Genomic DNA, 15,815 nt, shown 5'->3' on the forward strand with positions numbered 1-15,815 from the left:
CCACACCCTTTCCCTACGAGAACATGCCCTTTTTTCAACCAATACGCCTGTGACGCACACTGTCCCTGTTTACAATATGGGCTGGGGGCACTAGTGCTCTCTCTGGCACAGGGCACCAAAATGTCTAGTTACGGCTCTGATATCAGAGACCTGCAAAGCCATCATGACTGTCCTGAAGCAGCAATACTCTAAGGTAAGAAAAACACCAAACTTTAATTTCTTGTGAAAGAATGTTTGTTTTATTAAAAGTTGGAACTATTCTGGATATTGGATTTTTCTGTATTTTTTTAAAATAAAACCATAATAATATATTATAACATATATAGACCAAAAATGTTCATTATAAAATGGTATAAACATTTCAAAAGGCACATTTTCTTATTGTAGTGCAAATATGAACCAAAAATAATTAAAAAAAACTATAAATGGTAAAACTGTGGAACTTCCTGAGTTGGAGCCTCCATGGCCAGCATTGCAGAATATATTCCGCTGGAGGGATAGGTGGGTGGGGGCTGGGGGTTTGTTGGTGCGTGAGCCATCATGCCTTTACTGGAGGGATAAGTGGGTGGGGGCTGTGGGTTTGTTGGTGTGTGAGCCATTATGCCTGTACTGGAGGGATAGGTGGGGGGGGCTGAGAGTTTGATGGTGCGTGAGCCATCATGCCTGTACTGGAGGGATAGGTGTGTGGGGATTGAGGGTTTGTTGGTGTGTGAGCCATCATGCCTGTACTGGAAGGATAGGTGGGTGTAGTGGGTTGAGGCCTGGTTTGTGGCTCCACTAGTAATATGTGTGCAGTAAATTGCCCACTTAGGCCACGCACCACTGCGTCATACACCACTCTTTCAAAATACAGGTGTTGGTTCTTGTCCATTTTCTGCATTCGACAAGCTAGGTGGGACAAAAAATATCAAACTTATCTGGGGGTGTTGCAGAACTTGCTCGGCATGTTTAAGGTATCTGTCAGTGGAAGTTGTGGCAGTTGTTTTGGGTGGCATTCTCGTTTTCTTCTTGAGGGGTGGCTGGGATGTGCTCCTTTCAGCCTCACTTTCGTCCATTTCAGTTGACTTGTTGGTGGAAGTGTAGATATCCAAGTCTGGTGTTGATGTCTGTAAAATAATAAAATTATAGATAAAGTTCCTGTATTTATTGTTTTTTCTTTTTCTCATTCTAGTTCCCTAGAACTGTGGAAGAATGGAAAAGCATTTCTGGGGAGTATGAATCACGCTGGAACTTCCCTAACTGTGGGGGGAGCTATTGATGTGAGGATAAACCCACCTGCCAACAGTGGATCTTTTTAATACAATTACAATGGATTCTTCAGCATTGTTATGATAGTTATCGTGAAGGTCAATGGCGGGCTGGGCCGGGGGGCAGGGTGCCATGTGCCCCCCGGGCCGAAGCGTCATGCGGGCTGGTGCAGTCTGTGTCACTGTGACACAGACTGCACCGCATGTGTAGCGCTGACCTGCCCTGGGAGGACAGACGGAGGAGCAGATGGCGGCGGGAGCGGGGATTCAGGTGTTTTTTTTTATTTTGTTTTTTATATTATGTGTGTCTACTGGGGGGGGGTCTGGCACTACTGGGGGCACTACAAAGGGGGGGACTACTACTACTGGGGGCTTTAAAAGGGGGGTGGTGACTACTACTACTGGGGGCACTACAAGGGTGAGGGGACTACTACTACTGGGGACTACTACTACTGGGGGCACTACAAGGGGAGTGGACTACTACTACTACTGGGGGCACTATAAGGGGACTACTACTACTACTGGGGGTACTACAAGGGGGGTGGGGGACTACTACTACTGGGACCTACTACTACTGGGGACACTACAAGGGGGGTGGGGGACTACTACTACTGGGGGCACTACAAGGGGGAGGGGACTACTACTACTGGGGGAACTATAAGGGGACTACTACTACTGGGGGCACTTCAAGGGGTTCTGGGGGACTACTACTACTGGGGACACTACAAGGGGGGACTACTACTACTGGGGACACTACAAGGGGGGGACTACTACTGGGGGCACTACAGGGGGGGACTACTACTACTAGGGGCACTACAAGGGGGGGGACTACTACTAGTGGGGGCACTACAAAGGGGGGGACTACTACTACTGGGGGCACTACAAGGGGGGGACTACTACTGGGGGCACTACTGGAGGCCTGCATAAGGGTGTTCTCTCCTGTGGCACACGGGGGCACTGCATATGGGCACTACGACAGGGGGCTGCCCTAATCTTTATTTTTACCTTACATTAATCCCATAATTACCCGCCTCCTCCCTGGAACACTAAAGGGGGGGGGCGCCGTAGCACGCATATTCTTCGGACACCCTGGCTACACGCTACTCCTCTGCCAGGGCCGCCTGCATGCATTTGCCCCCCAGGCTAAAAGTTGCCAGCCAGCCCCTGGTCAAGGTGAACTTCGAATTTATATTTGTGGAAGTTGGCAAGAATGGTTGTGCTTCGGATGATGGGTCCTTGTTTTTTGCAAATGTATTTTATAAAATTTTCCAATATTAGATACAGAAACATATAACACAAATAAAATAATAAAAGATACTGATTGAGAAATCATGCAAAACAACTTGTCTCATAATATAGATGATTCAAGTTCAAAAACAAAGGGCCTGATTCAGACCCACTCGCGAGCGGCTGTCCGCTCGCAAGTGGGTCGATGTTCTGGACTGAGCATGCGCACGACGGAGGGAGTTCCGTCGTGCGCATGCACCAGACGCGACGAACGAAGGAAAGTCCTTCGCTCGTTGTGTCTGATCAAAGGGGGCGTGCTGTCGATGTTGATTGACAGCACGCCCCCTTTGGTAGGCGTGCCGGGGGCGTGCCTCCCTGACGGGGGCGTTCCCACGGGAACGCCTCCCGTCAGAAGCCGGCCCACTGACATCACTAGTGATGTCAGTGGGAGTGATTTTGGCTCTGATAGAGCCAAAATCACTCCGGAGCTCGCGGTTGAAAACCTCAACCGCAGGCTCCGGCTCGCAGTTTCGATGGTCGCGATGGTCAAGACCATCGCGGCCATCAAACTGCACACTCGTATAGCCTGTGGGTGGTGACCCACAGCTATACGAGCGTCCAGGAGGACGCTCCATTTTCATGGAGGCCGGCCCTCATTCAGAGCGTGCACTCTGCTCAGAGCGTACGGCTCTGAATGAGGGCCAAAGTCAATACTGTTTTAGTGACAATAGACTTTTACAACTGTCAAAATAACAGCAATGAAATATAATAATGTTATTACTATGAATAGCAAGAACTAATATTATAACATACAATCTCATCAGCAATAGAAAAAATATATATAACAAAGTTAGACTATACTAGACAAACAAAACAAGACAAGATAGGAAAGGAGAAGTACAAAAGGAAGGAAGGGAGGGGAGGGGGAGAAAGTGTTCATACTGAATAGGATTATAATCTCCAATATCCATATGGGAATCAGAGCAGTCAGCATTAATGAATATTTCGAAGAAGGAACCAGTTAGTATTTTCGAAAAGACTAAGGGGCATACTCAATTAGCCGCGAAAACTCCTGTCCTTTTCGCCTGCCTGACTTACTGCCTACATCGTGTGTTTTTAGAGAAAACACTTTCCGTGCGCGCTCGCTTTTTGCCCTATTCAATTCCAAAGGACGCGAAAGCGCATCCCGGCGAAACTCAAACAGCCGAAAAGTGCTGTCAAATTTGGGGAAATGAGCCTGACACCCCCCAAAAGATGAACTGACATTTGGGATCACTATGGATACCCCCGATTAGCCCTGCTGAAGTTATTTGGGGTGCTTAAATGCTCTCAATAGCTGCTAATTAGCGTCTTTGCACAAGTGGTGAAGAATAGCATTTAAACAAAAATGGCAGCTGCTCAATCAATCTAGCAGTACTAATCAGGTGCATGAAAGGGAGGGGTCATACTAAGTAGAGAAAGGAGGGGGATTTAACCCCCTATTGTACCTCAGCACACTGAATAATACCTGCAACAATATATGAAGACTATATGGTAATAGAAATTCAGAGATATTAGTTGCATGCATTTGCAAACACATGGGAGGCTGCTGGGCCACGTCTCGGCTTCTCTGTTACCAGCAGTCCCTAACACTAAGGGGTTCACGTCCGGGGCGCAGTGCACCCCAAAAAACGTCCAGCCCAGGACCCCCCCCAGGGCATCACACGAAAATGGAAAAAGAGTGACAGTGCAGTGTAAATATAGCTGTGTGTGAGTAATCATTAAGTGTGGAATGAGAGGTTAAAATATATGTGAAAAAATACATGAATAATAAACAAACATAAAAGGTGATGTGAAAAGCAACTATGTGTATTAAGTGGTGATGCCCTGAGGAGGCCCAGCCAGACCAGTCCCGGGGGCCCTACGCCCAAACGCTCACCCCAAATGTAAAATATCCCAATTATATGGCCTCATGATAAAGGCACATATATAATTTTGTCAAATGTAAGGCCTCATGATAAAGGCACATACATAAATGCATCCAAATTGAGAGCCAGCTTACCTGGGAGTCACCCCTGGGAACTCCAACTAGCACTACTAGAACCAGCATGCCCTACTAATGCTGGCTCCTTCATGCAACTCATAACAAACAAACAAAAATGGCAGCTGCTCAATCAATCTAGCAGTACTAATCAGGTGCATGAAAGGGAGGGGTCATACTAAGTAGAGAAAGGAGGGGGATTTAACCCCCTATTGTACCTCAGCACACTGAATAATACCTGCAACAATATATGAAGACTATATGGTCATAGAAATTCAGAGATATTAGTTGCATGCATTTGCAAACACATGGGAGGCTGCTGGGCCACGTCTCGGCTTCTCTGTTACCAGCGGTCCCTAACACTAAGGGGTTCACGTCCGGGGCGCAGTGCACCCCAAAAAACGTCCTGCCCAGGACCCCCCCAGGGCATCACATGAAAATGGAAAAAGAGTGACAGTGCAGTGTAAAGTATAGCTGTGTGTGAGTAATCATTAAGTGTGGAATGAGAGGTTAAAATATATGTGAAAAAAATACATGAATAATAAACAAACATAAAAGGTGATGTGAAAAGCAACTATGTGTATTAAGTGGTGATGCGCCCCGGACGTGAAGCCCTTAGTGTTAGGGACTGCTGGTAACAGAGAAGCCGTGACGTGGCCCAGCAGCCTCCCATGTATTTGCAAATGCATGCAACTAATATCTCTGAATTTCTATGACCATATAGTCTTCATATATTGTTGCAGGTATTATTCAGTGTGCTGAGGTACAATAGGGGGTTAAATCCCCCTCCTTTCTCTACTTAGTATGACCCCTCCCTTTCATGCACCTGATTAGTACTGCTAGATTGATTGAGCAGCTGCCATTTTTGTTTGTTTGTTATGAGTTGCATGAAGGAGCCAGCATTAGTAGGGCATGCTGGTTCTAGTAGTGCTAGTTGGAGTTCCCAGGGGTGACTCCCAGGTAAGCTGGCTCTCAATTTGGATGCATTTATGTATATTGCCTTTATCATGAGGCCTTACATTTGACAAAATTATATATGTGCCTTTATCATGAGGCCATATAATTGGGATATTTTACATTTGGGGTGAGCGTTTGGGCGGAAGAATAGCATTTAGCAGTTTTTTTTGGCAAAAATAAGTAGTCCCAGCAAATTTGGGATACATGAAAATGGGTGCAAGCATGGTTAAAGTGAGGTTTTAAAAAATGTAAAAAATGCTCCTTCAGCAAGCACCTGCAATCGAAAAAAAACACCTGGGGCATACTTGGGGGACCCCCTGGAGTCTATTTTGCTAGTTTTTAAGTTTGGCCCCCAACTTTGGACTTTTTTGCCCCCCAAAGTACTTTTTTGGGTTGATCTAAAGTATTTTTTAAACTTTTTCTGACGCAGTTTACCTTTGGGGGGCTGTCCCAAGGTTGCAGGGGTGTTCACCCAACTTTGCACCCCAAACCCCCAATTCTGCACTATTTTCCGCCTGGTTACGAGGTGCAGACTTTTCGCATACACGGAAATTCTATGAAATTGAATATGGGGATAAATTTTTGCCTGAAAAAATGATGTCACTGTCGAAAACTGTTTGCCGCAAAAGGCTTACCGCGGCTAATTGAATATGGCCCTTAATATGCGATTCTGGGTCGATAGATCTAGTGACTCTATGTATTGCCCACATTTCATCTAAAATCTTAAAACTCCTTTCTCAACTTCTGGTAGTGTTGATTGTCTTTCAAAATAAATAATTTTTAATAACATAAGCTTAATAGTTTCTAGTAGGAGGGCTGTTTTAGAAGTCCACTAACTATAATTGTTAAAATAGATATCAAGTGTGTAAGAGGTTGTGAGGAATGCCAGTTCCTGAAATCTGCACATAATGGAGCGTACACACGGTCAGATTTGTCAGACTTGTCAGATTTGTCAGATGAACGACTTTACCAAAGTTTTGAACGATTTGAACGATTGAACGATTTTTGACTGCATTAAAATGAATGGAATCGTCCAAGTCTGACTGCAAACCCATCAGATGTCAGATATCGTTATCTGACAAACGGGAACGCGCATCGTTGATCGTCCATCGTTCAGGCATGTCAGATATGTCAGATTTTCCTTCAGATATGAACGACTGAACGATTTTTAAATCGTTATCGTTCATATCTGAAGGAAAAATCTGATCGTGTGTATGCACCATAAGAGTGCTAAAGGATTTAAAGATAGTTGAAGCACAAATTTTTTTTAGAAAATTGAGAACTTTATACCAGAAATGTTTAATTTTTGAACAACTCCAAAAGTTATGAGAAAAAAAGTGCTTTTTGAGCTGTGCACTTTGGGTATTGCAAGCAAAAAAGAGAAAAAAAGGCCCATAATTATGGCCATTATTAATGCTAAGAACCTCTTTGATGCAATTTAGCAGTATTATTATTAGGATTAGCATTGTTAGATTGTGCACTTTTTTCTCTTTTTTGCGTGCAGCACTACAAGTCTCAGCAGGTAGCACTTCACATTGTGCTTAGGGTGTGCAATCTAGGGCCCCTCCCCTATGCATTCTATGTTATGTGTATGTATGTACACTGGAAAGATGTGACTACTGTATTAGGCGGCACAGTCCCATAATAGCTGCATTTTTAGCAGGATGTATTTAGATGCTAAAATGTAACACACAAAAATGAAAGTGCTACAACTTTATTTTGTACATTTCTCATGTAAATAAAACGTAAACAATATCTATTTTTTGTCGTAGATGATAGATGAATGAAGGACTTAATTTTGACATAACATCAGGTCATCTTAAACACACACATTCCGCAGCACATATCCTAACCCACTGCTTCATGCTCCTGTCTCACTATCTACCCCATCTGTGTCGCCCCTGTCTGTCTGCCCCATCCCTTTAGAATGTAAGCTCTCACGAGCAGGGCCCTCGTCCCTCACGTGCTTCTCCTCTCCCTACTTATATTATCATTTATTCCTAACTCCCCAATTGGCACCTATCATTTGGTTGCTGACGCCCTGCTGCTTGTGTTATGCAGCTATGTTTATAAACCATATCCTTGTCCTGCATTGTTTTGTATTACTATTAACTGGTTTTCTTGTGTGCTCATTTATGTACTGTGTAAGGTGCTGCGGAACCTTTGTGGTACCATTTAAATAAAGGATAATAATAATAATATTAATAATAAAAGGCCGGGAATGCAGTCACCAGCAGCAGCAGGGTCACATAGAGCAGCAGGGAGAGGGTACACAGAGAAGTAGAAGCAGCAGTGGTGGAGGAGGGGGGTTAGGGATGGACACCAGCGGCCGTGGGGGGGGGGAGGGGGTCTGGGCAGTGAGGTAATGGATACCTCGATGGTAAGGGGGAAAAGTATTACTTTAAAAAAAAAAAATGACTGCACAAAAAGACCCCGGCATCCCAACGAAGTTATAATACCGACGCTTGTCGATCAGTATTCTAACCTTCCCCCTCTCCCTACCCTAACCCTCCCTCCCTGGTGCCTGATCCTAACCTCCCCCTAGTGCCTAAACCTAACCTCCCGCTCCCCGCACCCTAAACGTAACCCTCTCCCTTTAGTGACTAACCCTAACACTCCCCCTAGTGCCTAACCCCTAACCTAACGCTGACCCTCCCCCAACCTTGCTACTTACCTTGGGTCGGGATGCTGGATTCTGGCAAGAATCGGGATTCCGGCGCCGGCATTCTGAGCGCTGGAATCCCCGTGGTCGGGATATTGACCGCATCCCATATTGTTATGTAAATAGACACTGTGGAAGTTTTGCCATCTGTAAATTAAGCAGAGTTGGACAGGTTTTTTTTCTATGCATGATCAAATTATTTTTATGTTATCATTGCCAACCTGTGCATACAAATAATTATTTCTCAAATATAATCAACAATAGCTATTTGTTAAAACATTGCAAAATATGATAACATAACCACAGTGGCAATTACTGTAACTCCTGCTGTTTGTTTTGCAATTCTACATGTACAAAAACATTTAGACAATCATGTCTGCAGATACAAACATCTGTTAGGGCATTACATCAAAATACAATAGAGGTAATTTACCAAAGGGAAAACAGATATTCCATAGCAGAAATAAAGGCTTGGACCACCTGTGTGCCTTGATTTGTGCCAATGTGCCTATGTTTCCTCCTAGGTACATAGGTTAATGGTACAAAATGAACACATTAGCTGTAGAGATGTCAATATTTGTATGAGCACAGGAGAGTATTGGGAGCCTGGGAGGAGTGAAGTGATACATATTAAATTATAGAACATCAGTGGGCAGTGCAGAAATTATATTAAGGGACCTATTTATCATTTAATATTTGCGGTCGTTTTCAGGGGATACCCGCAAATATTAAGTATCTCTCTAATGCATAAAGCAGGGACCACAGCAGATATCTCCATATCTGCCGCAGTCCCTCCATTTCAGACAGCAGCCTCAGCCCCTTAGGTTTCTATGGGGGCTACAAAACTCTCAGATTTACCAAGCTCTAGAATTTTAGTCTCTGTAGCCTATGAGCTATATTCTACCAGAATTACTAGGAGAGGGTTCATTCGAAAACCCTCCCCAACAATGGCCATCGCACATGCGTGGTCAGCAGACTGCTCATGCACAGTAGCGGGGTGGAGGCACAAAGCAGAGCATGCGATCACTTCACTTCTAAGTTCTAACACATCTCAGGGTGCCCCTACTCCTGCATTTATGTTTTTATATATTCCTGCGAATGTTAATTACATTGATATGCTAATTAATACAATAATTGATGCACATGCTCCTTAAATTGCTCAGCAAGGCTAGGTGGAGAGAGCACATTTTCTAAAGGTGGGTACACACTATAGCGATATATCTGCAGATCGAGTGATTTGCACATATATCTGCAGATGATGGTCGTTCATACGCGACCATCATCTACATGCTGCAGAGCCTGGGGGCAGATAGGAAAAATCATATGCATCGCGGTGCTGGGGATGGGGGCACTGTGTGCTCCTCAGCCCGGTGCACAGCCAATGGGGGGTGCGATCAGCGTGATCGCTCCCCCTCTTTGGCATAGGAGACTCTCCGGTTGCTGCTAGCAGCCTTGGACAGTCTCCCAGTGCAGTACAGCAAACAGCAGTGTGTGCTGGGCTGCTGTGACCTAAAAGGGATGGAGAGCGGTGCCGGACCCAGGTAATTAATACCCGCTCGCGGCTTCCCCCCCTCTCGGCACCCCTGATCGCCCGTACACAGTTGCTGATGGACAGATATGTCTGTGAACGTCGTCTGTACACACTGGCCAACAGGGGCACGATATATTGGCCGATCAATTGATCAGCCAATATATCGGCCAGTGTGTACCCAGCATAAGGTGCTTCTTGCTTTGGCTTGTAATTCTATCTATGTTCAAGGACTTGAATTCTGCACCAGCTCAGAGTTAGAATATCAGACCTTATATTTTATTTTGAATGAGGTAAAGCACTTCCCATACACAGTACACTGTATAATAAAATGGATTATAAAATGGGATGCATGTGCCCTTAACTGTCTTGAATGCCGCACATCCTAGGCTGATTACCACTGTAACACAGAAGACCACAAGCATGGGGTCCCTATGCTGTAGTGACAAACAACTTCAGCAGAGGCGCTTTAAGCGAGGAGGGGGCCCATGTGCAGGATACGATCGGACCCCCTCCTCTACTACGCGTGTGTGAATCACCGGGGAAATGGCTATGGTGGACATTTTCCCTGTGATTTCTGCAGCACTGCAGCCAGCGCCGGGCCGATGGAGAGGTAAGTATATGTTATTGGGTGCAGGGTGTGCAGTGCGTGAGCCCCCTGGACCCAGGGGCCCGTTTGCAGCGCACACGTTGCACCGATTATAAATACCTCAGACTGGTTCTCAGGGCCATAGCTAGGGTGGTGCGGGTGGTGCGCTCGCACAGAGCGCACATGCTCTGTGGGCGGAACCGGCCGCCTCCACCCATGATCACCCCCTTATCTGCTGTGGCCGCCTGCTGCAAAGTATAATAGTAGCAGTGCGCCCGGCTCCTTCTTTGCTTGGCGCACCGCTACTAATACACAATATAGCGGGCAGAAGTGCAGCTGCCTGTCTCATGTGTCCACCCCCTCTCCGTCAGTTGCAGTGTATTCCGTGGAAGATTGGGCCACCGGATCATTTCACGCTGGTCCAGCCTCCTCTCTTCTCAGCAGCAGCTGACAGCCCCGCTTAGGGAACTGCTCCCTGTCAGCCGCAGTGGAGGCGAGGGCCGGACATCCCAGTCTGGTCACGGTGACTGACCCACCCACTTCTCAGTCACAATATGCAGCTCTGCTAAGGTGCCGTGCTGCTGCGGGACACGCTCCTCCTCCTCCATGGCTGCCACACGGCGCGGGTGTAACAAGCCTCTGCTGCAGTGCTTACATATGTAAACAAATGATCAGCCAGTAGAGGTCAGAGCACCACACTACACTTATCAGAGCATATCAAAGTGGGCTGCGCAGATCAGCCCTCCACTTCCTGATGACCTGCTCTTTGACTGCTGTTTTAACAGGAGCAAAGAAAACAAAAAAGGTACCATGGGGTACTGTGTGTATTGGGGGGTAATATGGGGGCATTGTGTGTACTGGGGGTAAATAGAGAGGTACTGGGTGTGAAATGTGGGTGCTGTGTGTACTGGTATAATATTGGAGGTGTTGTGTGTACTTGGGGGGCAATATGTGGGCATTGTGTGTACTGGGGGATAATATGAGGGTGCTGTGTGTACTGGGGGGTAATATGAAGGTTCTAATGTGAATAAGGGGCAATACTTGTGGCGTAATGTGAATTGGGGTACTATAGTGTGGCCATGTACTTTCCCTACTAGACTACGCCCCTTTTTTGGCCCGTTCACCTGCGGCATGCACTGTCCCTTTTTACGATGGGGGGGCACCAAACCGCTTTCTGGCACAGGGCACCAAAATGTCTAGCTACGGCTCTGCTGGTTCTAACAGGGTTAGTGCCTCTAGGAGGGGGAAGGGTGAGGGCCATAGGCATACTTATAATAAATGCAGAGTGTGCGGTGCACACGGGCCCCTGGGTCATACCCTGCACCCATAGTATACATACTTTGTGCCAGGAAGAGGGTTCCTCCATCTACACGGCGACATATTCGGGAAGTTGGCACCCTGCAGTGAAAGCAAAGACTCAGGCACTGTGCCAGGGACTTTGTTCTCTTGTGCGCATGCACCATCTTCCCGAATATCACTGGGATGATTGTGCCATGGAGGAGGGGGAACCCGCTTATCTGCATACGTAAAGGTGCGGGGCTTGGAAGGGGGGGGCTGCTAAGAGGAGAGGATCTATTACACATGGGGCCCTTCGGGCACAATAAACAACTTGCACCCTCCACAGGGCCGCAACTAGGGGGGGGGGTAGAGGTGCACGTGCACTGGGTACTGGAATGCAGGGGGTGAAAAAGGGCTGACTCACGGTGGCTTGGGGGCTGCAGATTCAGAAAACGGCCATCCAAAAATGGCCGCCGCCAATGAGGAGACAGATGCTAGAGGTCCATACTGGACCTCTAGTGTCTGTCTCCTCCTTGGCGGTGGCCATTTTTGGAAGGCCATTTTCAGCAGATTCGATGCGGACTAGCAGTCCGCATGGACCTCTAGTGTCTGTTAGGCCAGCGCAAGTGCCGGGAGAAGATGCTGAACGCTGCATCTTCTCCCGTGAAACCCGCTGGCAACGAGCATAAACCCCATAGCAATGAGCATGAAACCCCCTGGCAACGAACATGTAACCCCCTGGCAATGACCATGTAACCCCGTGGCAACGAGCATGTAACCCCCTGGCAACGAGCATGAAATCCCCTGGCAACGAGCATGAAACCCCAGATAATGAGCAGGTAATTTTAAAGTAATTAGAAGCCTTACTGTGGGGCATAAAATGGTGTAGTGCAAATATGTAAGTGGCCCTTTGGTAATAGGCATTACAGTGTGTGGCATAATATGTAATGGGCATTATGGTGTGGAATAATGTAAGTCACTATACCAGGGACGTTTAACTAGTGCAGTGCCTTATGGAGGAGCAAGGACAAAATCCAGGTACGGGAAGGAAGGGGGCGCAAAATTGCTGCCTTGCACCAGGTAACAGATATCCTAGTTTCGGCCCTGTCCTCCAGAAACTACATTATGTTTTCCTACCAATAGTAATAGGCTATATCATTTTGTCACAACACGGTACTCTTAGTGCACCCACAGACTTATAGCCCTTTTATTTCATGTGTACTGTAGTTTGGCTAATGCACAATAACAGGGATTGCCTATATCTGTAACTCAAATGTAATGGTGTTCAAATTGAAAACTGCAAAAGGCATGTAGAGTTAGACCGAGCCTTTTATCACAAGCCTTCCAGTGTGTTCAACTCTTGTAATTGAGTAAAGTTGAAATATGGACTTTGATACAATACCTATATAGAGTGAGGCTCTTATCGGGAGAGCTGTCCTTTGCGATATTCTTGGTACATACCACGGTAATAAACCCAAAGACAGGGGGGATGTACTGTATCGCGGATGCAAGCTTAGTACATCCCGCCAACTATCTGCTATTCTCCAGAGACTACTTGTGTTTATCCTGCATATTCCTTATTCCAGTTCCATCTGCAATTATCCTGCATACAATATCACCTGCAAAAATCCTGCAACTCTCCAAGTGCCTGTAGTAACTGATTATAACCTACATTATTATTGTGACTCCTTCACTGCTAAGTATCAGTTATTCCAAGTATCTGTTTGAGCAAATGCTCAGTATATACCAATTGCCTGTCTAACCCTGACTTCTGTACTACACTCTGTGCATACTAATAAGCTGTAGTTACACTATTTCTGGCAGTGGTGCTACCATTATTTTAGGTACTGTACTTTTGAAACTTCCCTAGAAATGTGACAACGGGAATTGTAATTACAGGATGAATACAATGTATATGTTAAATTACTTCTATAGTAGTACATTGTTGCATTAAAGTTTTGTTTGAATCAAGCTCCAAATATGTAGTTATATCTACAATTTACTATAAAGATTTTTCACAATCACGATATAGCACTGCACTGCCACTAATGAGTTCATTTGTCTGAGTAACGACTCTCTCCTCTCGTCCCAAATACTACATACTGTATTCAGCAGAGGTAATTAATTAGTTGCATGATTAATTACAGTAATCCCCTTTTCCCACATTCACACTGATTCAGACACTTATGCGGGCCAGGGCCGGATTATCGCCCCCACACATTAGGGGTCCCCACACTGCGGAAACCATTGTCCCAACTCGATCCACTGTGCCCCCTTCCTGGCCAGCTCCCAGCAGCATCGCAGTGTGCTATTTCATGTCTGCAATGCTGCCGGGCAGCGCCATCATTATGGGGGTACAGAATTAAAGTGTCGTACTCGATATGCAGGCCGCCGGCTCTGATCCTCGACTATGCTGTGCTACCGGCAGCTGCTTGATGACGTTACATCGCTGCAGCTGCCTGTCAGAGCAGAAACGGTGAAGAGTCAGTGAGAGGAACAGTGATAAGTGAGTACATTTGGTGCCGGGGGGTGGAGTGGACATTTAAGAACTGGTAGAGAGTTGCGGGGGGGGGAATACATTTAAATACATTTAAATAGAGGTGGTGACGGTGTAGTGGTGTGTGTGTGGAGCAGATTTAAGAAGTTGGGAGTGGTGGGGTGCATTTAAAAGGGCCTGGAGGTAAGGGGCATAATAGCAGCGGCGGTGGGAATTCAATTTTATTGGTGAGAGCCCCCACAACTTAGTTGCCCCGGGGCCCCCACAAGCCTTAATCCGGCCCTGTGAGGGCCATACATCAGTGCAGCGATTCCCCAATACCGATTGGTGATCAAAAACACAGATCCTCAGACATCGATGATCGGTGATCTGTCGGGGAAATTCAACATGATAAAACTCCCAGACTCTGCGTTTACAACCATTTTTGAGTCAGAATCAGGGTATCGAGATAGTACAACATTTTGGAATGAAAGTTTTTGTTTTTTTGTAGTGAGAAAATTATTATTTCATTATATGTGGTGGTGCACTAGGAAATTTAAGTGTCTATTTACTAAGCAGTGTTAGGAGACAGAGGGCCTAATTCAGACCCGGTCGCAAGCGCTGAGCGCTCGCAAGAGGGGCGAAGGTGGCCGAGAGCGCATGCGCACGACTGAGCCGGCTCCGTCGTGCCCATGCGCGAGACCCGGATAGCGACGGGCACTCCGTCGCTCCGGGTCTCGCAACAAAGGGGGCGTGCTGTCGATGTTGAGTGACAGCTTGCTCCTTTGGTGGATGGGCCGGGGGTGTGGCCGGCCAAATGGAGGCGTTCCCATGTGAACGCCTGCCGTTTGGGGGTGGCCCCACTGACATCACGAGTGATGTCAGTGGAGAGATTCCGGCTCTGTTAGAGCCGAAATCTCTCTGGGGCTTGTGGCCACGAGACCCTACCACAAGGGTCTCGTCGCAAGCCCGATGGTCGCGATGGTTTTGACCTATGCGACCATCAACCTGGCCGCTCGCTATAGCTGCGGGTGGTCACCTACAGGTATGCAAGCGGCCTGGAGGCCGCACAAAAAAACTCAAAAAAACGCCCTGATTCAGAGCGAGCACTCTTTCAGAGCGTCCGGCTCTGAATCAGGGCCAGAGTGAAAAGTGATAAGAAAGTGATAAGGTGCCAGCCGATCAGCTCCCAACTGTCATCTCACAGGCTGTGTTTGAAAAATGACAGTTGGGAGCTGATTGGCTGGCACCTTATCACTGTGTCTCCTAACACTGCTTAGTAAATAGACCCCATATGATTCTTATCAAAAATATTTTTAGAACAGATGTTCGGCGCTAGTTGTAAAAAAATTTGATACAGTCTTTTAAAGTTTTTTTCATATATAGTTATGTATGGTTACTGATGCTTATTTTTATGTTTAGATTGTTCCACATGAATACTGGAATTAGATAACACTCGTAACAATAATAAATGATGGATCATTGCATTTATTGGACACTTTATATAAGGACTAATATTGATTGAACCATGTGGATTATCATCTAATGTAACCAATGAGGATCGGTTGTCCGCTCATCACAAGAATATCACATGATTACACATGTGATCTGGACAATCGGGGCGGTCTTGAAGAGAGGAACGCCGTAACTCACATGCCGGCGACATCACTTCCGGAAGTGAAACCGGAAGTTCGAAGAATGCTGGAGCCACGTGGAAGATCGCGGCCGCGTTGTGGATGGATTATATGTCCGAATAATAGAAGTAACTTTGGAGAAACACCCATACAGGTTTAGGTCTGATTTCCCCACAGCCTTTAGTGGTTAGCCTTAT

The 15,815-nt window shown here is 46.4% G+C and overlaps 1 protein-coding gene and 1 long non-coding RNA gene across 2 annotated transcripts in view; one reads left to right on the plus strand and one right to left on the minus strand.

Annotated features, from left to right (window-relative positions):
* Window positions 1–389: 389 nt before the first annotated feature.
* On the minus strand, window positions 390–10,428 carry LOC148542092 (uncharacterized). The gene is made up of 3 exons (XR_015878325.1): window positions 10,351–10,428; window positions 8,126–8,260; window positions 390–1,106 (listed from the first exon to the last, which is right to left on the minus strand). It is a non-coding gene; the product is annotated as an uncharacterized LOC148542092 (long non-coding RNA).
* Window positions 10,429–10,822: 394 nt separating this feature from the next.
* Window positions 10,823–15,815, plus strand: part of LOC148542093 (CD109 antigen-like) — a 202,205-nt gene continuing 197,212 nt past the window's right edge. Inside the window, exon 1 of the mRNA XM_088471441.1 lies at window positions 10,823–11,035. The gene's annotated coding sequence lies outside the window, so the exon portion shown is untranslated. The remainder of the gene's footprint in view (window positions 11,036–15,815) is intronic.

The sequence above is a fragment of the Taudactylus pleione genome, unplaced genomic scaffold, assembly GCF_031769625.1.
Source record: "Taudactylus pleione unplaced genomic scaffold, aTauple2 ptg000015l, whole genome shotgun sequence".
NCBI classification, from domain to species: Eukaryota; Metazoa; Chordata; class Amphibia; order Anura; family Myobatrachidae; genus Taudactylus; species Taudactylus pleione.